Raw genomic sequence first — 16091 nt, forward strand, 5'->3', positions numbered from 1 at the left:
CCTTATAGATAACTTTTTAGCTTACTGTTTTCATCAGTTTTTTTCATTGCTGGGAATAAAGGACTCAATTAGAACAAATGTAGAGGAGGAAATGTTAATTTAAGGGCTCACAGTTTCAGAGGACTTAGTCCGTAGAAGTCTGCTCCATTCCTCTGGATTGAGGTGAGGCAGAACATAATTGCTGAAGCAGTTCACATGATGATCAGGAAGAGGAGAGAGAGAGAGAGAGAGAGAGAGAGAGAGAGAGAGAGAGAGAGAGAGAGAGAGAGAGAGACTCTTCACTTGGCCATATACAAAATATATACCCAAAGCCACGCCCCCATTCTCACCACCTTCAGCCATACCCTACTACTTCAGTTGCTACTCAGTTAATCCCTATCAGGGGATTAAATCCCTAACTGGGTCAAGACTCTTAAAACCCAATCATTTCTCCTTCTTGCACTGTCTTACATGTGAATTTTTGGGGGACACCTAATATCCAAACCATCACACTTAGAATTATTGATGTTTGTATTTTCCTGAACGAAATAATCCTGTGTCATAAAGAGATGCAGTATTTCAAAGAAGCTATAGAAGTAAAACTAATATGTGTTTCAAATGGAAGAGAACCATTTTAGACTAATGCTTAAGAAGGTTGCTAAGTTTGTCCAATTCACCAACTCTGTTAATTTTTCTCCACACATTATTTGGTTCCTAAGGTAAAAACAAAATACACTCATCTTTTTGTGTCTGAGGGGGATTGGTTCTAGGATACCACTGCTCAAACCTCAGCAGATATCAAAGTCCATTTTACAAAAGGTTGTGAAATGTAATACTTGCATATAATCTATGCACATCCTCTTGTATGTATTAAGTCATCTCTTGATTACAACTGTATTCCAATCTCTAATATTTTCTTTAGAATTTTCTTTTAAACTGCTGACACCAATATTGTGGGGTTTTTTGATGTTGGAACTTTTGATATTTCTGCATGCTCCAGAAATGACATGTATATTACAACTTCCATCTGTCCAATAATAATCATAAAATACTATCTACATTAAGCCACCCTGATCATCAAGACCAAATTATAAAACATACACATTTTGGAAACCACAAAATATTACTTTTAACCACCTAAAAATACTCAACCTTCCTAATATAAATAATAGAAAATTGGAAAAAAATAAGGAAAACATGGCAATATAGAACACTAAGCATTATACACAAGAAAATCTCATTATAAGAATAATATAAATAACCTTGAATTAAACTAAAAAATCCAAAGACAGAGACACCAAGGTTGTATTAAAAATGGGATTTGCAGATGTTATTTTATTGGTCAAGGTACTACCAAGGGAGATCCTACCAAGAGAGGTGGTATCCAAAGGACTGAAGCTTGCTGACACTTCTGGGAGGGAGCCCAAGTGTCATACTTGCTGATAAGCTCATAAAGTGATATCACACCCTGTTGAAGATGTACCAAAAACTTGTCCCTTGGACCAGACCTGGACCTATGGCCTATGCTGGACCTGCTACCAATGCTGTCACCTGTGGCTGTACTTAGCTACTGTTGTTCTGTATCTGCTTTCCTGCTGATGCTGCTACCACTGAAGACTATCACAAACTAGAAGAAAGATAAAAGATGTTTCTCTTCTCTTCCACCTTACAAATTTCTAGCAAGGCACATGTTAGTAGAAATTGACAAGAAGCCAGTTGGCAAGAGATACTAGGAAATATCATTTGCCTACTTCTAGCCCCGCAACACCTAGCAGAATACAGAATTATGGGAATAGGGCCTTAAAACAAATATGCAAATAACTGACATTGTTATCTACAAGGTATGCACTTAAAATATAGAAGTGTTTATTAATTCAGCAAATATTTATGGAATTCCTTCTAGGCATCAGCTCTTCTTCAAGGTGAGGTGTTATAGCAAGGAGCAAAAGAGATGAAATAACAGCTCAGTGTACCTTTGATCTTTAATTCAGGGAAGACAACAAACAAAATGAATAGTTAAATTGTACAGTACACTGAAACATGACAAATATGATAATGAAAAGAAAAAAAAGGGAAGAGGAGTAAAGATGGCAGGTGATTCCAGTTGTTAAAACAAGCCTGGAAAGTCCTTTTTGAAAAAGTAACATTCAAAAAACAGATATGGAGGAGACCAAAAAAAAAAAAAAGGAGAAAAAGTAAGTCTGAATGAAATCTGAAATATTTGTTGAAATAATACACCAAATATAGATTAATGTGAAATACAATGAGATAAAGAGAAAGGTTTGTATTGGTGAAAGAAATATTAGATCAAGGAGGTATAGTGATCATATTCATAACTTACAGTATATCAGATCAGCCTCAAAACATATATTTCAACAATGTTCAGAATAAGGAGAAATATGTATGTACATATACATACATAAATATGTGTGTGTGTGTATATATATATATATATATATATATATATATATATATATATATAATTGTTTCTTGAATTTAGAGATGTAGCAGAAAACACTTCTTAGTGTAGTAGATATTTGGGTAATACAAATAAAAAGAAAACATTGACTCTGTGTAGAAGTATATAAGCAATAACAGCAATAACACCATATTTTTAGATGAATTCATGGACAATTCCATGTGAAAGGCCACAACAGAAACCTTAATAAAGTCTAAGCAAACAACATTACATTAAGGCCATCTTGATAAAACAAGTTGTTTTAACAAAGACAGCAAAATCACTTGGAATCTAAAATATTTATTTTAGTCATCTTATTGGAGAAAAACTCATGGGGAATTACGAAGTGCTGAATGATGTAAAGATACTCCCTATTAGTATAATACCTATTGATAATTGTGAGATTCAACCAATGTAGAACTTAGAAATTGATATTTATGAGTACATGTATCTGAACACAAAAATATTTTTTTTAAAACTAGCCAAACTAAAAAATATAGAACAAGAACAAGAGTAAACACAAAAAGCTATAATATAAGAATAAATGAAATAAATTGAAAAAACAAAATAAACAACATTTTCTAAATTACTAAAGGACATGGTTTACACAAATGCATTTACAAACTTGTTCATAAAAGTGTTGAATTTTACTTGTTTTGTACATTTAGAGATTTAGCAGTGCCCCTTAACAGAACAGAAATTCTGTGCCTCAGAATAGAGTACAGCTAAGAAATTTTATAATCACTCTCCTCCTTTTTAGCTCATTCTAGGTTTGGGAGGTGAAACTGATACGAAACTAGAAGATTGAAGAAAAGAATGTCTTTAAGTTGAGAACTGTCGTAATGATATTATGTATTTGCTCCACTCTTAATCAAGTGATGGATTTTTCAGAGATCATGTGGAAAAAATGTTTTAAAGATGAAATGGTACCTTGACAGACTTGTGATGGCAAAGCCAAAAGACAATCTTAAGTAACAGTATTTATTTTTGGATTTTGAGGGGTCAGTGGGATGAACATGTGTCTCCTATAGCCTCCTGTATTCCAATAGGACCATGTGGGGGTGTGAATCCTCAGATATGAGTCTATTGACATGGATTATGAATAAAGCCGCAAAGTGCTCCCTGGGACATTCCACACTGGTATTCTGCAACACCCAAAAGTGATTACAATAGATTACTATGGTATTAGTTAAGACAGGTGTTTTTTTTTTTTTTTTTTTTTGCATTTACCTCTTTCTTCTTTCTTCCCTTCATCTCTGAAGGAGGCAGAGTCAGCAAAATGATTATGGAGAAGTAGGAAAGGGTTTTGAAGGAGGGAGTAAACTGCGCCAGACGTAAAGTGGTCAAGGTCGTAAGTTTCAAGTGGAATAAGATTTGATCATAATTGACCTTAACTATTAACATGTGAATGTGACCAGAGAAGACAAGATTTCATCTACAACAATGACAAAACCTTTTGCTCAATTCACACAGTGGTCAAGAAAATAGTTTCTTTTTCCTTGAGTCTTACCAGTTTCAACATAATAAAACATATATACTTGGATGAAATGGACATGTTTAAAGAAGAAGAAGCATTTGAAGATCAAGACAAAGAAAAGTAGAATATTTGAATATTGTAATAACCATTAAGTAAACTAAAATAGTAATCAAAATCTTACCATTGTTCTTCCTTGAAAAAATTTATAAGCTAAAGGTAGTTTGATGAGTGAGTTCCTGAAATTTCAAGGAACAGACAGTCTTATCTAAAACAAGTAAGGCAGTTTGAAATATAGAACTGGAGACTAATGTAACTTAGATAGATATAAAAAATCTGAATAAATATTAATTAATACATTAATATTTTCAAAATAATATATTATAGTCTATTTAATGTGTAAACATCAGGAATTAGTTTAATATATTCTTTTATATAAATATATTAACATTAGACATGTTTGTTTTAGGTCTATCAATATTTATAATTTGAAAAAAACTCAAGCCTATTAATGATAAATATTCTTAGAAAATTAATGATAGGGATAAGTGAAAGGGCTCTGGACTAACAGGATTGAGAGACTCTCAGGAGCCACCATACAGGGATTTCTGTCAGCACATAGAGTGCAGAAGCTCGGCTCAGAGCGCACAGCTCCGCCTATTGGAAGAGAAGAAAATGGGATTCAGCCATTGAACAGGGGATGCCAGCATGGCAGAGATCTAATGTCATTGGAGAGCGGCCGAGGAGAAAACTTCATCGGTGCCAGCGGCGACAGAAACAGTTGGTCCTCTGGTAGGGAGGGTGAGTCACAGATACCTGAGTCTCTCTCGCTTTGTCGTCGAGCCAGAGGGGAGGAGCGGGGCCGCCGCCCGAGCCCACAAGGTAGGCAGACCTGTGACCAACCTGCAGATCAGGCCCAGCGGTCTGCAGTCGTGGTAGGAGGGGCAGGGCAGAGCCACCACCCACGCCCGCAAGGTAAGCAGACCTGCGACAGACCGGGGGATCAGGCCCAGTGGCCTGCCAGCGTGGTACACACTTCACCCCAACTGGAGTAGGGGCAGAGCAGAACCTTCGCCCGCGCCCAGATCAGGCCCAGCGGCCCGCCTGTGTGGTGGTCAAGTGACCCCAATTGGAGTGGGGGCGGAGCGGAACTGACACCCGTGCCCGCAAGGTGGGCAGACCTGCGACCAACCTGCAGATCAGGCCTAGCGGTCCCCGGGCGTGGTAGGAGGGGCAGGGCAGAGCCTTCGCCCCCACCTGCAAGGTAGGCAGACCTGCGACAGAACGGCGGATCAGGCCCAGGGGTCCGCGGGCGTGGTAGACACCTCACACCAATTGGAGGAGGGGCAGAGCAGAGCCCCCGCCCGCACCTGCAAGGGAGACTTTTCAACTATACAAGAGCAATATAAATATATAGGGGGGAAAAATTTCAAAAACACAACAGTTTCACCAAGAAGAAAGAAACGCAAGCAGTATGAAAAGACAAGGAAAGAAAGGACTACAAGCAATGCAGGTCAGCTCAACTTTAGAAGAGGTAACAGCTGCAGCAGATGGAATGTCAGATAAAGAATTCAGGATATATATGCTTCAGATGATCTGGAGTATCAAGGAAGAAATTAGACAGCAAAATCAGACAATGAAAGATCACTTCGACAAGGAATTACACAAACAAATCCAGGAAGCAAAGGATCAACTATACAGGGAGATAGAGGTTATAAAAAACAAACAAACAGAAATCCTAGAAATGCAGGAAGCAATAAACCAACTTAAAAACTCAATTGAGAGTACTACCAGCAGAGTAGAACACTTAGAAGATAGAACATCAGACAATGAAGACAAAGTATTTCAACTTGAAAAGAACATAGACAGCTCAGCAAGACTGTTAAGAAACCATGAGCAGAACATCCAAGAAATATGGGATAACATTAAGAGACCAAATTTAAGAGTCATTGGGATACAGGAAGGTATAGAACTCCATACCAAAGGAATGAGCAATTTATTCAATGAAATAATAGGAGAAAACTTCCCAGACTTGAAGAATGAGACAGAATCCCAAATTCTAGAAGCCTACAGGACGCTGAATGTGCAAAATTATAAGAGATCCACACCTAGACACATTATAATGAAGATGCCCAACATACAGAATAAGGAGAGAATTTTAAAAGCTACAAGAGAAAGGAAGCAGATTACATTTAGGGGCAAGCCAATCAGGATAACAGCTGATCTTTCAACACAGACTCTGAAAGCTAGAAGATCCTGGAATAACATATTTCAAACACTGAAAGAAAATGGGTTCCAACCAAGAATTGTGTATCCAGCGAAATTAAGCTTCAGGATGGAAGATGAAATTAAAACCTTCCACGACAAACAAAAGTTAAAAGAATATGCAGCTAGAAAACCATCTCTTCAAAACATCCTCAGCAAAACATTACAGGAAGAGGAAATGGAAAATAACAATGAAAACCAACAGTGGGAGGTAGGACAGTAAAGGGGGGGGGGAATAACCAAAGAGGAAAACAAACCATGTTTAGTAACATAAATAAACAAATATGGCTGGAACAACAACCCATATCTCAATAATAACCCTAAATGTTAATGGCTTAAACTCACCAATTAAGAGACACAGGCTAGTAGAATGGATCTCAAAACAAGACCCAACAATATGCTGCCTACAGGAGACGCATTTGATAGGAAAAGACATACATAGGCTGAAGGTGAAAGGTTGGGAAAAATCATATCACTCATATGGACTTTGGAAACAAGCAGGAGTGTCCATACTCATATCAAATAAAATAGATTTCAAGCCAAAGTTAATCAAAAGGGATAAAGAGGGACACTACATACTGCTTAAGGGAACCATACACCAACAAGACATAACAATAATAAATATATATGCCCCAAACAATGGTGCAGCTATGTTCATCAAACAAACTCTTCTCAAGTTCAAGAGTCTAATAGACCACCATACAATAATCATGGGAGACTTCAACACACCTCTATCACCACTGGACAGATCTTCCAAACAAAAGTTGAATAAGGAAACTATAGAACTCAATAACACAATTAATAACCTAGACTTAATTGACATATATAGAATATACCACCCAACATGAAGCAGTTACACTTTTTTCTCAGCAGCACATGGATCCTTCTCAAAAATAGATCATATATTATGTCACAGGGCAACTCTTAGACAATATAAAGGAGTAGAGATAATACCATGCATCCTATCTGATCATAATGGAATGAAACTGAAAATCAACGATAAAAGAAGGAAGGAAAAAGCATACATCACTTGGAGAATGAACAATAGGTTACTGAATGATCAATGGGTTATAGAAGACATCAAGGAGGAAATTAAAAAATTCTTAGAAATTAATGAAAACACAGACACAACATATTGGAATCTATGGGACACATTGAAAGCAGTTCTAAGAGGAAAATTCATTGCTTGGAGTTCATTCCTTAAAAAAAGAAAAAAACAACAAATAAATGATCTCATACTTCATCTCAAAATCCTAGAAAAAGAAGAGCAAAACAACAGCAAAAGAGGTAGAAGGCAAGAAATAATTAAAATCAGAGCTGAAATTAATGAAATCAAAACAAAAGAAACAATTGAAAAAATTGACAAAACTAAAAGTTGGTTCTTTGAAAAAATAAACAAAATCGACAGACCCTTAGCCATGCTAGCAAAGAGAAGAAGAGAGAGAACTCAAATTACTAGCATACGGGATGAAAAAGGCAATATCACAACAGACACTTCAGAAATACAGAAGATAATCAAAAACTATTTTGAATCCTTATACTCCAATAAATTAGAAGATAGTGAAGGCATCGATAAATTTCTGAAGTCATATGATCTGCCCAGATTGAGTCAGGAGGATATAGACAACCTAAACAGACCAATATCAATCGAGGAAATAGAAGAAACCATCAAAAGACTACCAACTAAGAAAAGCCCAGGACCGGATGGGTATACAGCAGAGTTTTACAAAACCTTTAAAGAGGAACTAATACCAATACTTTTCAAGCTACTTCAGGAAATAGAAAAAGAGGGAGAACTTCCAAATTCATTCTACGAGGCCAACATCACCCTGATACCTAAACCAGACAAAGACACTTCAAAGAAAGAAAACTTCAGACCAATATCTCTAATGAACCTAGATGCAAAAATCCTCAATAAAATTCTGGCTAATCGGATACAAAAACATATCAAAAAAATTGTGCACCATGATCAAGTAGGATTCATCCCTGGGATGCAAGGCTGGTTCAATATACGGAAATCAATAAATGTTATTCACCACATCAATAGACTTAAAAATAAGAACCATATGATCATCTTGATAGATGCGGAAAAAGCATTCGACAAAGTACAGCATCCCTTTATGTTCAAAACTCTAGAAAAACTAGGGATAACAGGAACATACCTCAATATTGTAAAAGCAATCTATGCTAAGCCTCAGGCTAGCATCATTCTGAATGGAGAAAAACTGAAGGCATTCCCTCTAAAATCTGGAACAAGACAGGGATGCCCTCTCTCTCCACTTCTGTTCAACATAGTTCTCGAAACACTGGCCAGAGCAATTAGACAGACGAAAGAAATTAAAGGCATAAAAATAGGAAAAGGAGAACTTAAATTATCACTATTTGCAGATGATATGATTCTATACCTAGCAGACCCAAAAGGCTCTACAAAGAAACTATTAGAGCTAATAAATGAATTCAGCAAAGTGGCAGGATATAAAATCAACACACATAAATCAAAGGCATTCCTGTATATCAGCGACAAATCCTCTGAAATGGAAATGAGGACAACCACTCCATTCACAATATCTTCAAAAAAAATAAAATACTTGGGAATCAACCTAACAAAAGAGGTGAAAGACTTATACAATGAAAACTACAGAACCCGAAAGAGAGAAATAGAAGAAGATCTTAGAAGATGGAAAAATATACCCTGTTCATGGATAGGCAGAACTAACATCATCAAAATGGCGATATTACCAAAAGTTCTCTATAGGTTTAATGCAATGCCAATCAAAATCCCAACAGCATTTCTTGTAGAAATAGAGAAAGCAATCATGAAATTCATATGGAAAAATAAAAGACCTAGAATAGCAAAAACAATGCTAAGCAGGAAGTGTGAATCAGGCGGTACAGCGATACCAGACTTCAAACTATACTACTGAGCAATAGTAACAAAAACAGCATGGTACTGGTACCAAAACAGGAGGGTGGACCAATGGTACAGAATAGAGGACACAGAAACCAATCGACAAAACTACAACTATCTTATATTTGATAAAGGGGCTAAAAGCATGCAATGGAGGAAGGATAGCATCTTCAACAAATGGTGCTGGGAAAACTGGAAATCCATATGCAACAAAATGAAACTGAATCCCTTTCTCTCGCCATGCACAAAAGTGAATTCAAAATGGATCAAGGAGCTTGATATCAAATCAGAGACATGCCGTCTGATAGAAGAAAAAGTTGGCTACGATCTACATACTGTGGGGTCAGGCTCCAAATTCCTCAATAGGACACCCATAGCACAAAAGTTAATAACTAGAATCAACAAATGGGACTTACTCAAACTAAAAAGTTTTTTCTCAGCTAAAGAAACAATAAGAGAGGTAAATAGAGAGCCTACATCCTGGGAACAAATCTTTACTCCTCACACTTCAGATAGAGCCCTAATATCCAGAGTATACAAAGAACTCAAAAAATTAGACAATAAGATAACAAACAACCCAATCAACAAATGGGCCAAGGACCTGAACAGACACTTCTCAGAGGAGGACATACAATCAATCAACAAGTACATGAAAAAATGCTCACCATCTCTAGCAGTCAGAGAAATGCAAATCAAAACCACCCTAAGATACCATCTCACTCCAGTAAGTTTGGCAGCCATTATGAAGTCAAACAACAACAAGTGTTGGTGAGGATGTGGGGAAAAGGGTACACTTGTACATTGCTGGTGGGACTGCAAATTGGTGCAGCCAATTTGGAAAGCAGTATGGAGATTTCTTGGAAAGCTGGGAATGGAGCCACCATTTGACCCAGCTATTCCCCTTCTTGGTCTATTCCCTAAAGACCTAAAAAGAGCATGCTACAGGGACACTGCTACATCGATGTTCATAGCAGCTCAATTCACAATAGCAAGACTGTGGAACCAACCCAGATGCCCTTCAATAGACGAATGGATTAAAAAAATGTGGCATTTATACACAATGGAGTATTACTCTGCATTAAAAAATGACAAAATCATAGAATTTGCAGGGAAATGGATGGCACTAGAGCAGATTATTCTAAGTGAAGCTAGCCAATCCCTAAAAAACAAATGCCAAATGTCTTCTTTGATATAAGGAGAGTAACTAAGAACAGAGTAGGGACGAAGAGCAGGAGAAGAAGATTAACATTAAACAGGGATGAGAGGTGGGAGGGAAAGGGAGAGAAAAGGGAAATTGCATGGAAATGGAAGGAGACCCTCAGGGTTATACAAAAGAACATACAAGAGGAAATGAGGGGAAAGGGAAAAATAATACAAGGGGGAGAAATGAAGGTCAGTAGAGGGGGTAGAGAGAGAAGAGGGGTGGGGAGGGGAGGGGAGGGGGGATAGTAGAGGATAGGAAAGGTAGCAGAACATGACAGTCACTAGTATGGCAATATGTAAATCAATGGATGTGTAATTGATGTGATTCTGCAATCTGTATATGGGCTAAAAATGGGAGTTCATAACCCACTTGAAGCAAAGTGTGAAAGATGATATATCAAGAACTATGTAATGTTTTGAACAACCAACAATAAAAAAAAGACAAAAAAAAGAAAATTAATGATAGAAAAAATGTTGAATTGCTAAATCTTATACTTAATATATCACATTCAGTAGGAAAAAAGAATGCAATGTTGACATACTCCTTTTGAAAGTATTATCAAAACTACCATGAGAGACATTTTAAAAAAGGAACAATCAGCTCTATCTATATTTTCTGGTTTGTCAAATTAAATATAAATACCTACACAAAGGATCCCATAAAAATTTCAATGCACACAAGTTGGTGTTGATGGGACATGCATAAATGGGAGTAGGGATAAATACAACTGAAATCCCTTTCAATTTTTTTTTTTTTGGTGGTACTGGGGATTGAACCCAGGCCCTGTGCATGTGAGGCAAGCACTCTACCAACTGAGCTATATCCCCAGTCCTGCAATCCCTTTCATATAGATGTCATGCCTGAAATTGTGGCATAAGATAACAAGTTCTGTGAATCTAAGATTCAGAATGAACTAGAACTAACAAAATAAACAAAATAATTAGTTAGTGCAATAGATGGGGAAAGATGAAGTATTTAAAAAAATTAAATTTTGGTAAAACATGTATCATATAAAATTTACCATCTTATCTTTTTAAAATGTGTAAATCAGCCATGTTTGATATATTCACTTAATTGTGAAACCAGTCTCCAGAACTTTCCAAAAACTTTGCAAAATTGAAACTCTCTACTCATTGAATAACTCCCAATTTCCTCCTTCCCCACCACCAGTCTACTTCCTGTTTCCATGAGTCTGACTACTCTAGACATCTCATATGAATGGAATCATGCAAAATTTGATTGGTTTATTTCACTCAGAATAGTATCCTCAAGATATCAGGATATCTTTCCTTTGAAGGCTGAATAACATTCTATTGTTTGCATATGCTGTATTTTGTTTATACATTCATCCTTCAATGAATGTCATTGGGTTGCTTCCACTTTTTTGATATGGTAATTCTGCTAGGAATGAGTGCACGAATCTCTCTTCATACCCTACTTTTAATTCCTTTGGAATATACCCAGAATTCTTTTGGATCATATGGTTATTCTTTTAATTTTTGAGGAACTTTCATGCAGTTTTACATAGCAGCAGAACTATTTTACTTTGCTGCCAACTGTGCACAAGAGTTCATATTTCTCAAATCCTCTCCAACACTTTAATTTTCTATTTTTCAATAGAAAACATCCTAATGGATATAGGGTAGTAACTCATTGTGAACTGATTTACATTTACCTAATCATTAGTGATGTTGGGCAACTTTTCAATATGCATATTGGTCCTAGAATATTTCTGATTTTCAAAATTATCATAAACAAATAGTTCAAGAAATTTTTTGAAGAAAGAAGATTCAGTGCATTCGATATAAAATAATAACCCTACTGTCTTGGAAAAAGAAACAGTCATAATTCACATTGAATAGAAAAGAACTTCAATTATTTTAATAATAACAATAAAGATAACTTTAAATATCAAGGTGCCTTTTAAAAATATGAGATGGACAGAACTTGAAATATGAATGGTATGTCTTGGCTTTTCTGGAATGAAGTTATCTCTATGTTTATTCACAGAAAAAAAAGAACTTCTATAAAATAATTGGAGGCAAAGCTACTGATAAATGTTAGGTAAAGTCTGAATGGTAGTGAATATTTTGAAAACAACTCTGGATTTATTAATAATAATGGATTGCAATATAAATTATAGTGAAATATCTTTACATTGTTTCAGAATGGTAAGATTTTTTGTAACTCTACCTAGTGTGGACAAGGAGGAAGGAGATGGTAACTCTTAGTCAATGATGATGAGAGTATTAATGAGACAAAAACTTTAAGAGTACTTTGGCCGTATCTACTACATTTGAATATAGGCATATATTACTACAATATATACAACATATTGATATTAATGATATAATATCATTTGGGACAACATTATCATGAAAAAGCCCAAAGATTAAGAATCCTACTTTTAAAAAGTACATAACATATTGGTCATTTTTATTCCCATGTACCTTCCCTTTCTCTCCCCTCTTCCTTGCCCCTGGTTCCCTTCTCCTACTCTACTGTTCACAATATCACAACCCACCGATTTAAAAAATCATCATTTCCAACAATTAAGATAAAGATCATCAATTAATGACAATTTTTAGAAAGTATTCCCTTGTATGTGTTAAAACAGGTAATATGTGAAAATGTTCATTGATGATACAAATATACTATAGATATATTTCAACAATAGTATTGGAATACTTGAACACTTTTTACAAAGAAAAGAAACAATTTAGTCACTGTGTCACATGCTATAGTACTTGCTACTCAGGTGGCTAAATCCTCCTGGATTGCTTGAGCCCAAGAGTTTGAGGCCAGCCTGGCAAATAGAGAGACTCTGTTTCAAAAGAGGAAAAAAAGGGAAAGGAAATGAAAAACAAATAAACAATGCATGAGCACTATTTCACATTAATAGAAATTAACTTGAACTTGATTACCTATCAAATTGTAAGAACTAAAGCTATTAAACTTCCAGATCAGAAAAGGCAGAAAGAATTATAAAGCAGGATCATACAGTAGCTTGGGCTGGGGATAATCATACCTAATTTCTTTTATATATCAAAATTAGAGATGTTACACAAAATTTCTGAGTAAGTTCTCCCCTCCACCTTAGTACTCACATGGATTCAAGAAATTCCTGGTGATCATCAGGGTTGGAAAAATGTATATGCCCACGGAACAAACTTTGAAAGAGAAAACTGAAGATGTATATTTGAAAAGGCCCATCACGTATACTTGTGAACAAGGTAACATACAATATGCATTCAGGAAAAAAAGAGGGTGTGATTGTGAAAGTCACTGAAGAGTTTAGAGTGTTAGTGTAACAGAATGAAACCTTATGTTAACTGAGTGATTATCTGAATGACTGACATGTATTTCTTTTGATCGTGTTAGGGCACATTTTGTTCTGTATTATCCACAAGATATGAGTAATAGTTTTCAGTGTGGCATTATTTCTAATAGTAATGAGAACAAAGTGAAAACAAGCCTACATATAAACTAACAGATAATAAACAAATTTTAGGTAACTCATATAATGAGCATTGTTATGGTTTAGATAGGAGGTGTCCCTAAAAGCACATGTTTAAGAAAACGCAAGTAAGTTTAAAGGTGAAATGATTGGGTCATGAGAACTTTAACCTAATCAAAACTATGTCCTTGACTAATCAGTGTATTAATCCCCTGATACTAATTGCACACTAACTGTAGGCAGGTGGGGAGAGGCTGGAGGAAGTAGGTGACTGGAGGTGTACCCTTGGGTTTGTTTATATTTTGTCCTTGGTGAGTGGAGCCCTGTCTCCTTTGCTGATTGCCACACTCTGAGCTGCTTTCCTCTGCCATGCTGTTCTACCTCACCTCAGGCCCCGAGCTATGGAGCCAGTCATCTATGGACTGAGACCTCTGAAACTATGAGCACCAAATAAACTTTTCCTCCTCTAAAATTGTTCTTGTCAGGTCTTTGTTTACAATGACAAAAAAGGTGATTAAAACAAGCATGTAGAATAAACTAGAGCTAGAAAATAAAGCCTAGGCGTTTTTGCTAGATGGGTCCTAATCCAGCATAGCATCTAAATACCGATGAATGACGTTCCAGGGAGGAAAAATGTGGTAGGTCTTTTAAGCTGAAAAAAATCTTACATCATCTCAGTACCCTATTATGAAAGCCCAGTCTCAGAGTGAAGCCTATTAGGGCTGATGATAAGACAGTGGCTTGGAAGAGTTTGAATGGCATATCTCACCTTAGCACTTGGGTAAGGATTTCAGTGTCTGGTTACATTTGTTGGATAGGTTATTATTATGATTTACATGTGAGGTGTCCCCCAAAAGCCCATTTGTGAGACAATGCAAGAAAGTTTAAAGATGAAACAATTGGGTTATTACAGCCTTAACATAATCAGTGCATTAATCCACTTGAATGGATCAATCTGGTGGTAACTGTAGGCAGGTAGTGTGTGACTAGAAGAGGTAGGGAAATGGGGGCACGACTTTGGGGTATATATTTTGTCCCTGGAGAACAAAACTGTCTCTGCTTTCTGATTGTTATGTCCTGAGTAGCTTTCCTACTTTGTACCCTATCCTCATGGTATGTTGCCTCACCTCTTAACCCAAAGCAATGGAGTTGACCATCTATGGACAGTGAGCACTAAATAGACTTTTCTTCCTCTAAAATTGTTCTTGTCAAGTCTTTTGGTCACAGCAGCAAAGAAGCTGACTAAAACAGTTTCTTGGTTTGTAATTACAATGCTGATATCTTTTGGGAATCTACCCTGCTGTCAGTAGACTAGATGACTAGGTCAAGCCAAGTATCAACATAGGTAATTCTTAGAGATGACAACAGTGCAAAGTGCATTCTAGACCATTGAGCAGTATGGATTATTTATGTAAATTATGGAAATTTAAAAACAAATGTAAAATGTGCTGCGTATTTTGTTATTTTGAGTATATTAAGAAGAATATTCTTGGGATGATTATTACGTATCAGAAAAGGAAATGCTAAATACATTTGGCTGAAATAGATGAGTAGTTGCCTTTTCTCTTGGAGAAATTAAGGGCCAGAACCACCAGGTAGAGCTCCTTGGCTGATGCATATAGTTAGGAATTTGGAGATTCAGTCTAGTCCAAGGCTAGAGGGAACATACCCTACCTATGCCCTGTGGATGGACAATGTAGAATCAGTGGCCTTTTCCTCTCTCAGTGTTTTCATATTCTTTTCAGAGCTGAATAATAGAGAAACAAAATCTGTGCTTGGCCCAGACAGACTTCATCCAAATCACAGCGAGATGTCCTTGGAGCCATTCATTCAATCCTCCAAGTTGATCCTGAGCAGCAGAAAACCAAGCTTCATTCTTAATTCTAAACCCTGTCATCATTCTATCATTTTTTACTTTATGCTGTTAATTTCTTATTGCCATTGTTTCCTGCCTATTTTATGGAGTGTAACATCTCCACCTTCTGATTCAGGCTTTCATCAGTCTCCTACAAAAGACTGAGGAACGTTCACCCTCATTGTAATAAACTATGACTTTTAGACTTACTCACAGAATAAAACCTTTTGCTATTATGATCAGACTTTATGTCAAATACCTTGATTTTTGTATTTATTTCTTCTTTAATTCAATTAACTAAATTATTCGATTCAATTGCTGTATTTATTGACTCTATCCATACAACCAACATTATGTCAAACAAATGAAAAAAAAAGTTCATATCCTTGAGGAGTTTATATTCTGGTGAGACAGAGAGATTTTAAAAAATCCCATATGGGTAACTCCAACACAATGCAGTAAGAAGTGTAATAGTAGAATCCAAGTAACAG

General features: G+C 36.2%; 1 non-coding gene across 1 annotated transcript; it reads right to left on the bottom strand.

The window, feature by feature from the left end:
* Positions 1-11043: 11043 nt before the first annotated feature.
* Positions 11044-11115, bottom strand: Trnav-cac (transfer RNA valine (anticodon CAC)). The gene has a single exon. It is a non-coding gene; the product is annotated as a tRNA-Val (tRNA).
* Positions 11116-16091: the final 4976 nt, after the last annotated feature.

The sequence above is a fragment of the Marmota monax genome, unplaced genomic scaffold, assembly GCF_021218885.2.
Source record: "Marmota monax isolate L192 unplaced genomic scaffold, Marmota_monax_Labrador192_F-V1.1 WCK01_AAM20220418_F8-fsc00013, whole genome shotgun sequence".
Taxonomy (NCBI): domain Eukaryota; kingdom Metazoa; phylum Chordata; class Mammalia; order Rodentia; family Sciuridae; genus Marmota; species Marmota monax.